This window comes from Protopterus annectens, chromosome 2.part1 (genome assembly GCF_019279795.1).
Source record: "Protopterus annectens isolate FY-2018-M chromosome 2.part1, PAN1.0, whole genome shotgun sequence".
Lineage (NCBI taxonomy): Eukaryota > Metazoa > Chordata > Ceratodontiformes > Protopteridae > Protopterus > Protopterus annectens.
The window spans coordinates 1,783,567,556-1,783,580,643 of record NC_056729.1 but is presented as its reverse complement, the minus strand read 5'-3'; positions in this window follow the sequence as shown (position 1 = coordinate 1,783,580,643).

Below are 13,088 nucleotides of genomic sequence, written 5' to 3'. Positions count from 1 at the left end.
TATTCTTCCACTTTTTACAATTCTCCATTATGACTTTATTTAACAACAAATGATCCTTTGTTCCATATGACCTTCTTTTGTTATGCTTTTGTTCTATTGCCATGATTAAGTTTTCTTCTAAATGACTATAAACTGTGTTGGCATTGATTCCAGTGTATAGTTTATACGTTGTCAGAAGACAAGTTATTGGTCAATAGTTTTTAGGATAGCTTGCAGGTTCGCTCTTATGTAGGGGTATTGTGTTTCCTGTTGTTAACCAGGTTGGTGTCTGTTTGGGGTGTGCATATAAATATTTCTAACTTATGGCTAAATCTTCATGTAAAGATGTTAATACTTTTAGCCAGACTTTAGGCATTGCATCTGGGCATGGGATTTGCAAATTAGGAGTTTTTCTTAACTTTGTTTCAATCACTCTGGCTGTTGCTTCATCCAGTTTCAAATCCTGTACATTTGAACTTCTTATTCTTTCTTTTGCTTCTTCTATCCATTCAGCATCTTTGTTATATTCCACAGGATCTTCATAGATATTTCTTCTTTTTTTTTGATGGTGTTTCAGTTCCTTTTGCCTCATTTCCCAGTTCTCTATAAATCCTTTTTGGGTCATCAATGAATTGCTTATTTTGTACTTTTCCTGTATATTTATCTGCATATCTTCTAAGTTGTTCTGCCTGTGCTGATATTTTTCATTTATTATTTGTGCTGTGGCGACCCCTAACCGGGAAAAGCCGAAAGACAAACAACAACAACAACAACATTTACGATAGTGCACAATAGATCCTGATCTGTTCTGATATGTGCATTGCTTTTATCACATCTATCTTTGAGTATTTTTCTTGATCTGTTCTTTTTTCTATACTCTTCTAACAGTGACACTTGTCTTAATTACTTTATAGTTTTCTCTATTCGATACTTCCATGATGGCATTTGATTTCCTCCATTTGCCTTACTGCCCTGTGTTTTTGTGTTAAGACTAGATCTGTTATGAATTTAATTGCACAGTAACGCATCCTATTTAATTATGTTGTATCTCATGAATTTCTATGAACAGTCCTAATTACTGTGTTTATTTGTTTTATCAAACTTCTAACATTTTGGGTTTTACTGACTTTCTGTAGTCTGTTACATTGATCTTAATATGTCTGCCTATCTCTATTAAATCAAGCAACTCTTCTCTCAGATCATTTTGTTCTAAACTGAGGGCACATTCTTTGGTCTCCATTTCCTGTGGGCATTGTACAGAACGTTCCAGGGCATCTTCCTGTGCCATGTCCTCTTCAGTTGCATCATGTGTTATCCATTGCTCTTTCATACGGGAACTCACTAGCCTATCACTCCACAACATTGACTGTGTCAGAGTTGCCTCAGTTTCCTCTTCCTTCTCTTGCTGTTCAACCCCAACTGAACATTTGTACTGGTTTCCTATGGAAGGCTCCAAAGTATCTTCATATGGCAACTGATCAGATGTTTCTTGTTCCACTGATTTCTCTTTAATGTGAGGATCCATTGCTCTATCCTGCTGTGATGTTATCAGAGTTAGATTTTCTACTACACTAAATCCTTCACTTTGCATGAAATCCATAACCTCAGTTTCTATTTCTTTAACTTCTCCATTACTAATCCTTTTTTCTACTTTTCCTGTTTGTTTTTTTAATTTTTGTATTATAAATTTTTCCATATCTGGATGTCTTTTCCTGCATTTCTCTTCAAATACCTTTGGTGTTGCTCTTTTCATATTGATTCATTTTGCTTTCTCCTTTGCATAAATGCTGCTCCATATTTAATATATTTTTTTCTCATGTCCATATTTCTTCTTCAGATGTCTCCTGCTCCTCCTTACTTGGGGGACTCTTTGTTCCATCATGCTGTCATATAGCCTGTGTTAGACTTTCTACTCTAAATCCTTCACTTTGCAGGTATTCCACAACTTCAACTCCTGTTTTTTTAACTTCTGCCTTGCTAATCTTCTGTTCTATGGTCCCTCTTAGTTATCCTATTTTTTTGTATTGTGAAATTTTCCATATTTGGATGCCTTTGGCTGTATTTGTCTTCGAATATCTTTATGACTGCCTTATTTGTATTGATTAATCTGGCTTTCTCCTTTGCATAAATATTACACCGTATCAGATCTCTTTCTTTCCCATGTCCATGTTTCTTTTTTATACCTTTCAAAAATCTCTAGATTTTGTTCTTTATATTTTTGCATTTCCTCAGTCGCTTCTTTTTCCAAACAGCCCAAGGTTTCTTGGTCTTTATAATGTTTTTCATAAATCTGTTGTATTAATAAACACAAATTTTCATTTGGAGCTTCTGACAGTTTTTCTTGTGCAAGTATTTTTCTTTCCTCAAATTTCTCTCTTAATCTTTTTGTATCTCTTCTGTCTGTAAATTCTGGGCTTCTTGCATAATAGTAACAACACATAACTTCTTTCTTATCCTCAATAGTCCTTTCTTCTTTATGACTCAGTTTTGGCCTATCAGTGTCTGTGATTTTTGTGAAATACAACTTCCTTTTACAACAGGGAGGTCATCCTCCCCCTGGGCCCTATTGTAGGAATGTTTCTGTGTCTTGAGGATTCTACACTGTCATTTTTTCAGTCCTGGCACCAGTGTGCCTACCAGGATTGGGCACTTTTTTATCCTGGGTTTTGTGCACCCAGCTGTCTTTTTTATTTTTTTAACCTACCTTTGTCTATGATATATGCTATATAATATACAATCAATATATCAATGTTGTTGGCAAGATTTTGTGAAAAACAGGGTCCACCTCATGAAGGTACTGACCAAGAGTTCAGAATGAATTTAATTCCAGCAGTACTACTCTCCTTTGCTTGTTGATTTACCATCTCTCCATTCGGACCCCATAACAGCGTCTGTGTGTCACAGATGCTGATCAGCTCTTTACAAGGCTATGGATTCCATCGATATCTCAGAATAGCAATTTAACTCTGGTTACTATCATGTGAGATTATCTTGTGGCTCTCCATGATGTCTGAGACTCATAATCTTTACAAAACACAACAGATTACTTCTAGGACTCTGTATAAAGATAGGCTGACTTGGAAACATTACCATCTGCATATATACAAACAATAAGACTATCTATAAAGTTAAGCAGAGTATAAAGACTACCTGAAGTTGCATTGTGAAACACCACCTATCCAAAAAACTCTAGAACTACTGGGAAAGAAGGGTGTGGGGTGCAAGGAAAAAAACTCATTACAAGCAATGCTGTATGTATGCCCTTGTAAATCTACCCTTTTGTGCCACACATGTAAATCTCAGCAGTCTAGAAAGCTCCAAACAATTAAAATGCACCATGTACTGAACATCTTCTGCCTAGCTGGAAAACTATGTAATAATAACTATCATATTAGAATAGTGCTGTCTCTGTTATTTTTTAATATACCAAAATGTTTATTGAAGAAAACAGCATAACATCTACAAACATCACAATACAAAGAATGTTTTGCATCAAATATACTTTAAAATATTTTCTTGACAATATGCAATAAACCTTGATGAAAGATGAATAGCATAACATGCAGGATATACCAAACAGTTTTATAAACTTCCACTGACAAGATTTATCATTTTTTTTTGACTGGGCTAGTCTCATTAAGTTAGTGGCCTCTTTTTGGAGGAGACCTAGGCTGGTATTTATACTACTAGGGGAAATCTGTCCAGTGCTGTGGGATCTTTTACAACTATCTTACAATTACCTGAGCTACCACCAATTCAATCAGATGGGACCTCAGTCTAACATCTCATCCAAAGGATGATGCACTCAGTTCTGCAACAATCCTCTTATACTGCACTGCAGTGTCAACAAACAATCTACCTGCTATGGGAATAGAACCCACAGCCTTTTGCAGCAAAGGTGAGTATGCTACCTGTTGCAACAAAGACAAGTAAATTACAGATAGTCATCACAACTATATAGAAAAAGAAGTTCTGGATGCATACATCAGATAAGAGATATATGAATGAAATTCCTTAGAGACAATCTGCTGACACTTATTTCCAGAAATGGAAACTAAGTGCTGTAATTGTTAAAGAGAATAGGCATAGCCAGTGTAATAATATCCTTTTGATATTCTTGTATGCCTGTTATACCTCGTATCCAGATTCTTCAGGAGGAGGGATAGAGGACTGCACAGCTCGAGAAGATGCTGACCATACGCAGACCCAGATGGTAAGACTAGGAGGACAAGTGCAAAACATATGAGAAAGTCTGCGTAGATGCACAATACATTCAGCGTGTTCTTTGTCCCCACTCAGGTTCTTGTAAGTAGAAAGGGAAATGGCGACAGAAATGGAGCTTTCTAACACAAGTAAAAGCTATGGATGGCAGATATTTAAATGCTGCCTAGAGTTTCAGCTGGGCATCCCACTCAAGGTCAGTCAGAGGACTTTGGAAAAAAAAATAACTCCATTTCTCAAAATATCCTGAAACAGATCCCCTGTCCCCTGAGATGTAGTCCTATAAACCTTAGATATGATATCCTGGCATATGGGCTTTCACCTGTAACATTTTCAAAGCAAAAAGGACATATTGGGGGGGGGGGGGTTCCAAAACTTCGTAATTATTAGTATTGTTAACATCTAAGACTTCCTTCACTAATTTTCGACCTAATTGTTCTGATGTTAGAAGTACACATTCCTGTCCCATATATCAATTCACTCTAGAATAACGCCCTTTGCATTTTCAATTCTTTTAGAAAAAGGGAGAACAATAAGTGAGATACTCATCACTGTTCCAGACACGGTCTCAGTTCGAGTTAATCATGTTTCTATAGTTGGTACTGTTTGCAGCCATCAGATTATTTTGTCATCTAGACCCCCTGCATCCCACACCTTCTAGATCATCCTTCCTTGTCCAGATGCATAAAAAAATAACCATTCTCTCCTGGAGAACCCACCAAGAACATGGATGTGATTGCACATCAAATAACTGCCCAACTGTTGATGCTTTTGTGTATTTATCAGTATTTATCTAGGTTGGGGAGACCTAATCTTTGAAAAAGGGCTAGACACATTAGTTTCTTGTGATCTGGTCTAGGGGATTCAAGATTTCTAAACAAAATCTAATATTATTTTTTACAGCTCCTTTATCGGTGTTCTCTATTCTCATATTGGTATGTGCTTACTACAGAAACAAACATGAGGATAACGCACATTTTTGCTGCTGTTATCCAGCTCAAGAATATTAGCTGGATTTTTATCTGCAGATCACCTTTGTAAAGTCATGGAAATGGACATAACTTTCACTATTCTATATCTGTAAAGGCAGGGCCTAACTATATACCTAAATCTGTTGAGCATGGAGCCATGATTTCATCCCTTTGGTAGTTTTGTTCAGTGGAACAAATACAGTTTTGCTTCTATTAAGGGCTAGCCCTGAAAAGCCTTTAAGTGTGGTGAAATTATCTAACACTTCCTCAAAAATTCATCGCAGTTCCTTTAGAGATATCACATAGCCATCCTCAAACAAGCTGGATAACAGTACCTTCTCATTCCAGACTGGAATGCACCAATATTAGCAGCAGTGGATTATAACTAAGTTAAATGTCTGTATGACTAGAATAAACCCAAAAGGAGACTGGTTTGTGGGCACCCATGCTGGGTAAGTCTGGTAAGACAGGAGGTGGGTGAGATACAGCTATTTATAATTAACTGGGAACTGGAACATAACATAGAATTTTACAAAAAATTAAAGAACTTTATTCTCAGTTACTGCATAGATGCCCAGAGATACTCCCATACCAATGAATAAAACAACTTTTTAAAGTTAATAAAGAGGGCAGCATATATGCTGGGCTGTTCTATACAAAGATGTTGCTTGATAAAGAAAAAACAAGTCAAATCAGAGCTGACTTGTCTACCTTTAGAAAACACTACTGTGAGTATGATAATGACCTGGGGCGGATTCTGCCTAAGATATTTTTAAGTATTGTAGCAAACAGCTTTGTTCCTCTGTTCAGTAAGGAAATGGGTCTGTAATTAGTAGGCAGGACAGTGTACATACCATCTTTGCAGGATACAGTATTAACAAGCCTCAAAGAATAAGAAAGAGCTTCCTTCTCAATAACATTGTGAAGTACAGATAATAAGTGCTCTCTAACATTTTCCTAAATGCTTTGTAGGAATCAATTGTTATCCCATCTGGTGTGCAGTTTTTCCTGCTAACACTGAATCAATAGCCTGGTATAGTTGTCCTAATTCTATTGGCTTGTTCAGGGTTTGTAGGTACAACCTAGAGATTTTTGTGCATTTTATGGAAAGCAGGGCTACAGTTTGACTTTTGAGTCCTGTGAATATAAGCCTTTATGATGTTCATTTTTAATTAAATTAATTTCATCGAGAGAGAGAGAGAGAGAGAGAGAGAGAGAGAGAAAGAAACAATGCTGCCTAGTTGAATCCTTCAGCAAGCAAACTGTTACATTCTTAACCTATAGTTCATAGGTTCATAGGTGATTACTAGGCTAATGGCCCAAGAGCCTTTACAAGCCTAGCTAGTAATACCCAGGATATGACAATATTATATCTTAAATACCCCAGATATGGAATGGGGTAGTAATGGGGTAGTGGATCTTTGGGTGTTGGAGCCCTGAGTCATTTTACAGACTGCATTAAGCATGGCAGTGGATCTGTGTTTACAAGTGTGAATGGTGATATCCCTTACCACTAATTTGAAAGGATCCCCTTTAGCCATTATTGAGATGTCAAGTCAGGAAATTTTATTCAATACCAATTGTTCCATCCTTGGATTACTTTTTGTGTAGGCTTTCTCAGGATGAGTGGTTCCAGGCTCCAAGAAGGTGGTCTAGTCTTTTCTAGTATAATGGCCCACAATTGTACCATACAGTGGTATGAACATACTGATGACAGGATGTCTACTTGAGATATACACCATATCAGAGAGGACCTAACCAGGAAGAAGTCTGTGCAACTTGCTACCACTGTTGCAGAAGCCATATACATAAAATTTGTCTTGCTAGGGTTCAGCCTACTCCAGGGTCTAGCAACTAAAATTCCATCCTTAATTTTAAGACTAGGTCTTACTGGTGGGATAATCTGGTATAACCATTTGGTAGTCTATCCATATTAAAGGACTGAACTACAATAAAGTCTCATTCTTTCACTACAGGACACTACCTGCAGCCTCTAGGAATCCAGTACCTCTAAGAAATATATAAGTATCTTAGGCTTATCCTGGTTGGGTTCTTAGAAATTTCCAAATAAGGCTATACCTCCAAGTGTCTGAACCTCTGTAACACACCAACCACCTGTGATGTTCACTAATTCCTCCCTTTTTTGCCACCCAAGAGTTCCTTTGAATAACTAAGAATCCATTATTTCATGGAAGCAATGGAAAAAAACAGTACACTAACCCTTCCACACATTTAAGATGGTCTGTAAAGCTGGCTTTTTATTCTTGATTCATGTAAAAACACAACCCATGTTCTAAAGGATCTTAATTTTTCTAAAATTGTAGCTCTTTTAATAACGGCCGGAAGTCCCTTAGCACTCACGTAATTATTGTGATCCAATCCTCCAAAGTTAGGCGTCCTGTCTGGTGGACCCCAGCCATAAACAAACTATACAATAGAAGGAGGAAGCTACTACATGATAGAGCAAAATCCCAAAAAGGGAAGGCATCTCTGATCAGTATTAGCAAAAAACTACAGGCACTCATAAAATCGTCTAAGGCCAGCTTCGAGAGAAAAATTGCACAGGACACTAAGGATAATCACAAGGCTTTCTTTAGTTATGTTAGGAACCTAGGTGGGAATTCCCAGATATGCTCAGAATTAGTCCAAAATGAAAAAAATACACGAACCCACAGACATTGCCAACATCCTAGCTGACAGGTTCAGCGCAAACTTCTCCCCCCCTTCCCCACCAAAAGGGCAAATATCTATCCCAACAGAGTGCTGCCCCCCTGACATCTCAGATGCTCAGGTAAGAGCCGCCCTCTCCAAAGCAAAAAACACAGCATCAATGGGACCAGACGGTGTCCCAGGCTGCGTCCTACATGAACTCCAAGAAGAACTAAACCCAAACATAAAACTACTATTCAATCTCAGCCTTACTACAGGATATGTACCCAAAGAGTGGCGTACAGCAACTGTGGTCCCTCTCCACAAAGGTGGTGCCACAACGGATCCTGGAAACTATCGCCCCATAAGCCTGACTAGCTTGGTCTGCAAAGCTATGGAAAGGATCATCATGGACCTCATAAATAAAGATATTGGGGACCTACAGACACTGGATCCTACCCAGTTTGGCTTTGTTAAGGGCAGATCCTGCCTCTTAAACCTGGTTGATTTCTTTGAAACAGTCACCAAGGCCATTGACGAGGGGGGAAGGTGGTCCACACAGCCTACCTGGACCTCGCAAAGCCTTCGATACAATACTCCACTGGCATTTTAGATAAGCTCACCAGCTTAAATATAAACCCCTATGTCACTAGATGGGTTGCAAACTGGCTCAAGGACAGAACCCACATGGTTAGAATTGCTGGAGTCATGTCAGACTCCAAACCAGTTACAAGTGGTGTCCCACAAGGCTCAGTCCTGGGACCTCTCTTGTTCGGTATATATTTCTCGGAGGTACAGGCTAACACGGAAGGACTGTGGCTGACCAAGTTCGCAGATGACTGCAAACTGGGTGCCATAATCAACTCTCCAGCCAACACAAGCATCCTACAAAAGGGCCTCATAGAAACAGACAACTGGTGCCAGAGCCATGGCCTCAAGCTAAACACCAAAAAGTGTATAGTCATCCCCTTTGGCAAAAACAAAGTGCCCACAAATTACCACATAGGTGGTAATCCATTAAGTACGGAAGAAGTAATTAGGGACCTGGGGACCCAAGTTGATAGCAATCTCTCATTTGACAACCACGTGGCCAAAGTGGTTAGAAAAACATTTTATATAGCCCACCTAATCATGAAGGGATTCACATCTAGATCAGGGGAGGTCATCGTGCCTCTTTACTCATCCCTCATCAGGCCCATAATTGAGTACAATGCCCCTTTTGGGATGTACTTTACCAGACACCTGCAGCAACTGGAAAGACCCCAAAAGTACCTCACCAAGAGGATCAAAGGGCTCAAACAGATGTGATATGCTGCCCGGTTAAAGAAACTCCAGCTCTACTCAGTGGCATACCGCCTGCTCAGAGGCGATCTGTGCCTGACGTATAAAGCCATGTCCAACCCGGAATTAATGGACATGCTGCACCTCAGAAAATCCAAATCCCATTGAGCTACGCGCTCGAGAGACTTAAACCTCAGCACTGAAATAAATAGGACATGCTGGAGGGACAGATTCATAACCCAGAGGCTCCCTTCACTCTGGAATAAAATCCCAGTCCAGGTTAGGCAGAGTCCCTCATTGACTCTCTTCAAGAGGAATCTTGATGAGTGGATGGGAGATAGTAGGTTTACCCCGGGTATCACTTCTGTGTCACTGTTAGACAGAGGCACTGTATACTAACCTCGAAAAAGGGCATAGCAAAATTCATTTAAAATGGGTGGCGAAAGCCAAACACACTCTGGCTAGGCTTATAAATGCCCTAGGGCAGATAGCCTAGTATGAACCTGTGAACCTATGAAGTACATGAGAAGTCCCCTAGTACTCTGTGTAATTATTATGATAGGTACATGAGAAGTTCCCTTGCAGTCTGTGTAATTATTGTGATAGGTACATGAGAAGGCCACTAGCACTCCATGTAATTATTGTGATAGGTACATGAAAAGTCCCCTACCATTTGGTGTAATTATTGTGATAGATACATGAGAGGTCCCCTGCTACTCCATGTAATTATTATGATAGGTACATGAGAAGTTCCCTTGCAGTCTGTGTAATTATTGTGATAGGTACATGAGAAGTCCCCTAACACTCCATGTAATTATTGTGATAGATACATGAGAAGTCCCCTAGCACTCTGTGTAACTATTGTGATAGGTACATGAGAAGTCCCCTTGCAGTCTGTGTAATTATTGTGATAGGTACATGAGAAGTCCCCTCGCAGTCTGAATGTTGTAATTAAATCAAAAGGTGCTTCAGCAAAGTATTAGTTTAAGGGTGTGCACACTTATGCAACCAGCTTATTGTACATTTTTTATTTTTTATATTTATTCCCCTAACAGATTTGTTTGTTTTTCAATTGAATTGTATATGTTATAGGTCACATTAAATGTGGGAACATTTTTGAAATAATTTATGGTGGTCCCATTTTTTTTATATGACAAAAACCTGGCATTTGAACATGGGTGTGTACACTTTTTATATCTATCTATATATATATATATATATATATATATATATATATATATATATATATATATATATTCGTTTATATAGTGAGTCAATCTTTAGTGAATCTTAAGAGAGGTGTAGAGACTCAGAAAGGAGTTAGGTTAGGTGATGTGCCCTGTGTTGAAGCAGGAGCATTTGGCTTGGATGAAGAAGTGCTTTTTGAGTAGAATTCTGAGTTTGGAATAAGTGTTGATTTCTTTAATGTCGATGGGGAGAGCTTGCCAAAGGGTTGGTCCTGAGAGGACAAAGCATGTGTAGTGTTGTGCAGTTTGGTTCTAGGGGTAATGAGAAACAACTGGTGTCAGAGCCATGGACCAAAACGAAATGCCAAAAATGCATAAAAATATCCTTCGGGAAGTCATCCACCCCTGGTAACTATCATATTGACAAACATGATAAAGTAGATAATGCTTTTTTGCCGCATAACACGCCAGCTGTTATTTCGGAAGGTATAGCCCCACGGGTGGGTTTACCTGAGTCGAGTGAAGCAACTAGGGAAACGCACAACATACTTACGTCTGGATCTAATAGGATAAAAAACTATATTATTAATGCACCAGACAGTGAAGGTGAGGTGCTGAATGACAGTCTTGACATACCCAATGGGCAGAAAGTTCATAATAAAAGTCAGTATAATGTACTTGACATTACAGCACCGTTGTCGAGTAGCAACATTAATCTGACTGATATTACCTTTGATTTTTCTCTCTATGACATCGATTCAGAGGCAAAGAGAATTGGTACCAAACCGAAGCGAGTTTTACCAGTTAAGACTTATTCAGCAGTTACTGAGAACAATATTCATAATATTAAGGGTACTGTTCCATCAACCCTTCAATCACGTTTTCCATCTGTACAATCAGTGTCAAACTCTAAAGACAAACAATTTAATCAGTCTTTAAACTGTAATTATGATATTGACAAAATAGATGATAGGAACACAAATGTTAATAAGAAATTTGAGGTTATGGATGAGACTGGGAGCCTCAAAAGCATGATTTATGCGCTGGGAAAGAAACTAAAAACCATTAATGGACTGAAAATTGACAATGTATATTTATCTAAATGTGTTGATAGTAAGATTGTTCCCATGGGTTTGAGGTTTTTTTAAACAACCCATGGGTATAGATTTGACTAGTGCAGGTAAAGATGAATTTAATATGTTTTTTGATGAGTGTGGTTACAAATACATGCGATTATTAGTGAAATATAATGATGAAAGATTAAGTAATTTAATACAGGAAGCAGAGAAACTTAATACACTTATTGTAAATGATTTATTATTCACAGAATGGGAGAAGCTATATAATAAGCAATTTCTAGAAGCTGAGAAATTGATTACTAAAGTAAGCCAACGTAAATCAAATAAAATGTTAAGAGATAGGGAACAATACAACAAAGGTATTGCTTATCTTTGGCCTAGTCCTAGGAATGATGAAATACAAGGCTTTAATAACCGCAGTAATTATAATTATAACAAGTTTAATCATAATAAGTATAATAAATACAATTATCAGGATTCATATGAGGGAAGGGGTCAATATGAGAGACAGGATTTTCAGAGACATTCAACCATATCAGAGAAAAAATCAAAAGGAAAATTTCTTCAAAAGGAAGGGATACAATCAGTATTACTAGAATCATTGGTTCCTTGTTTTAATAATGAAGTTGTAGATGAAATTGATGAACAATCTGCTTCAAATACTAATTTTACACTTGAGAATATGAGCCACACCTTGAAGAACAAAAATAACAATGGTGACAACAAAGATGAGGACATAATAATCAATAGAAATGTTTATACGTACAAAAATTTTAATATTTATAACTATTCTAATATTTCAAATGGAGTCCAAAAAAATCTGGTTAGCTGAGGGTGAAGCAGTGAGATATAAACATGATAAAGATATCCAAAGTCCAAGGAATCTCCAGAGAATCAAGCAAAAATAATAAATTTTATTTCATTCAGACAAGCGCTTTCGCCAATAATAGCTTCATCAGGTCTATCTAATACAAATAAATCAAAGAGCTGTTTTTATATGATCTTAGCAGTTCAATTAAACATAATTACATCACTAACTTAAAAGGGAAATGTCACTGTTTTTAAAATAAATTTGTAAGTGGATAGAAAATCATATTCCTTCTAGTATACTTATATAATTGTCTTACATCATATTAAAAAGATACTTATATATATAAAAATATAAATGTAAATATATAACAATCATGTATAAAAAATATGTATAAAAATGAACTGGATCCCTAGGCTCATATGTGCATGTGTAGTGTCACAAGTGCATGTTATAGTATGCTGAGTAATCTAAGGATATATATTTTTTGTGTATAAGCTAGTGTGATGAAATAATATATGAAATGCATGTGCAGAAATGTATGTAAATTTCTGAAATGTATATGTGTATTATATAAATGGCAGCCGTCCATGCTTGTATATGCAAATGCAAAGAATATATACCTATAGATATGAACAAACTTAAGAATACATGTTGGTAATGTGTTTAAATCTATATAATAAGTATGACACATATCAAAAGTATTAAAATAAACGTACTAGTCAAAGACTCATCACATAAATACTTAAAAATATTCATAAAAACTTATATCAATGTTAAAAATATGTACTTCTATATAAAGATATGAAATACTTATATAATACCAGTACTCTTTGAAGTACATATTCTATGTAAGCATAAATAAACACATTTAAAAATATTGAGAAATAATACAATCCAAATGCATCTATAG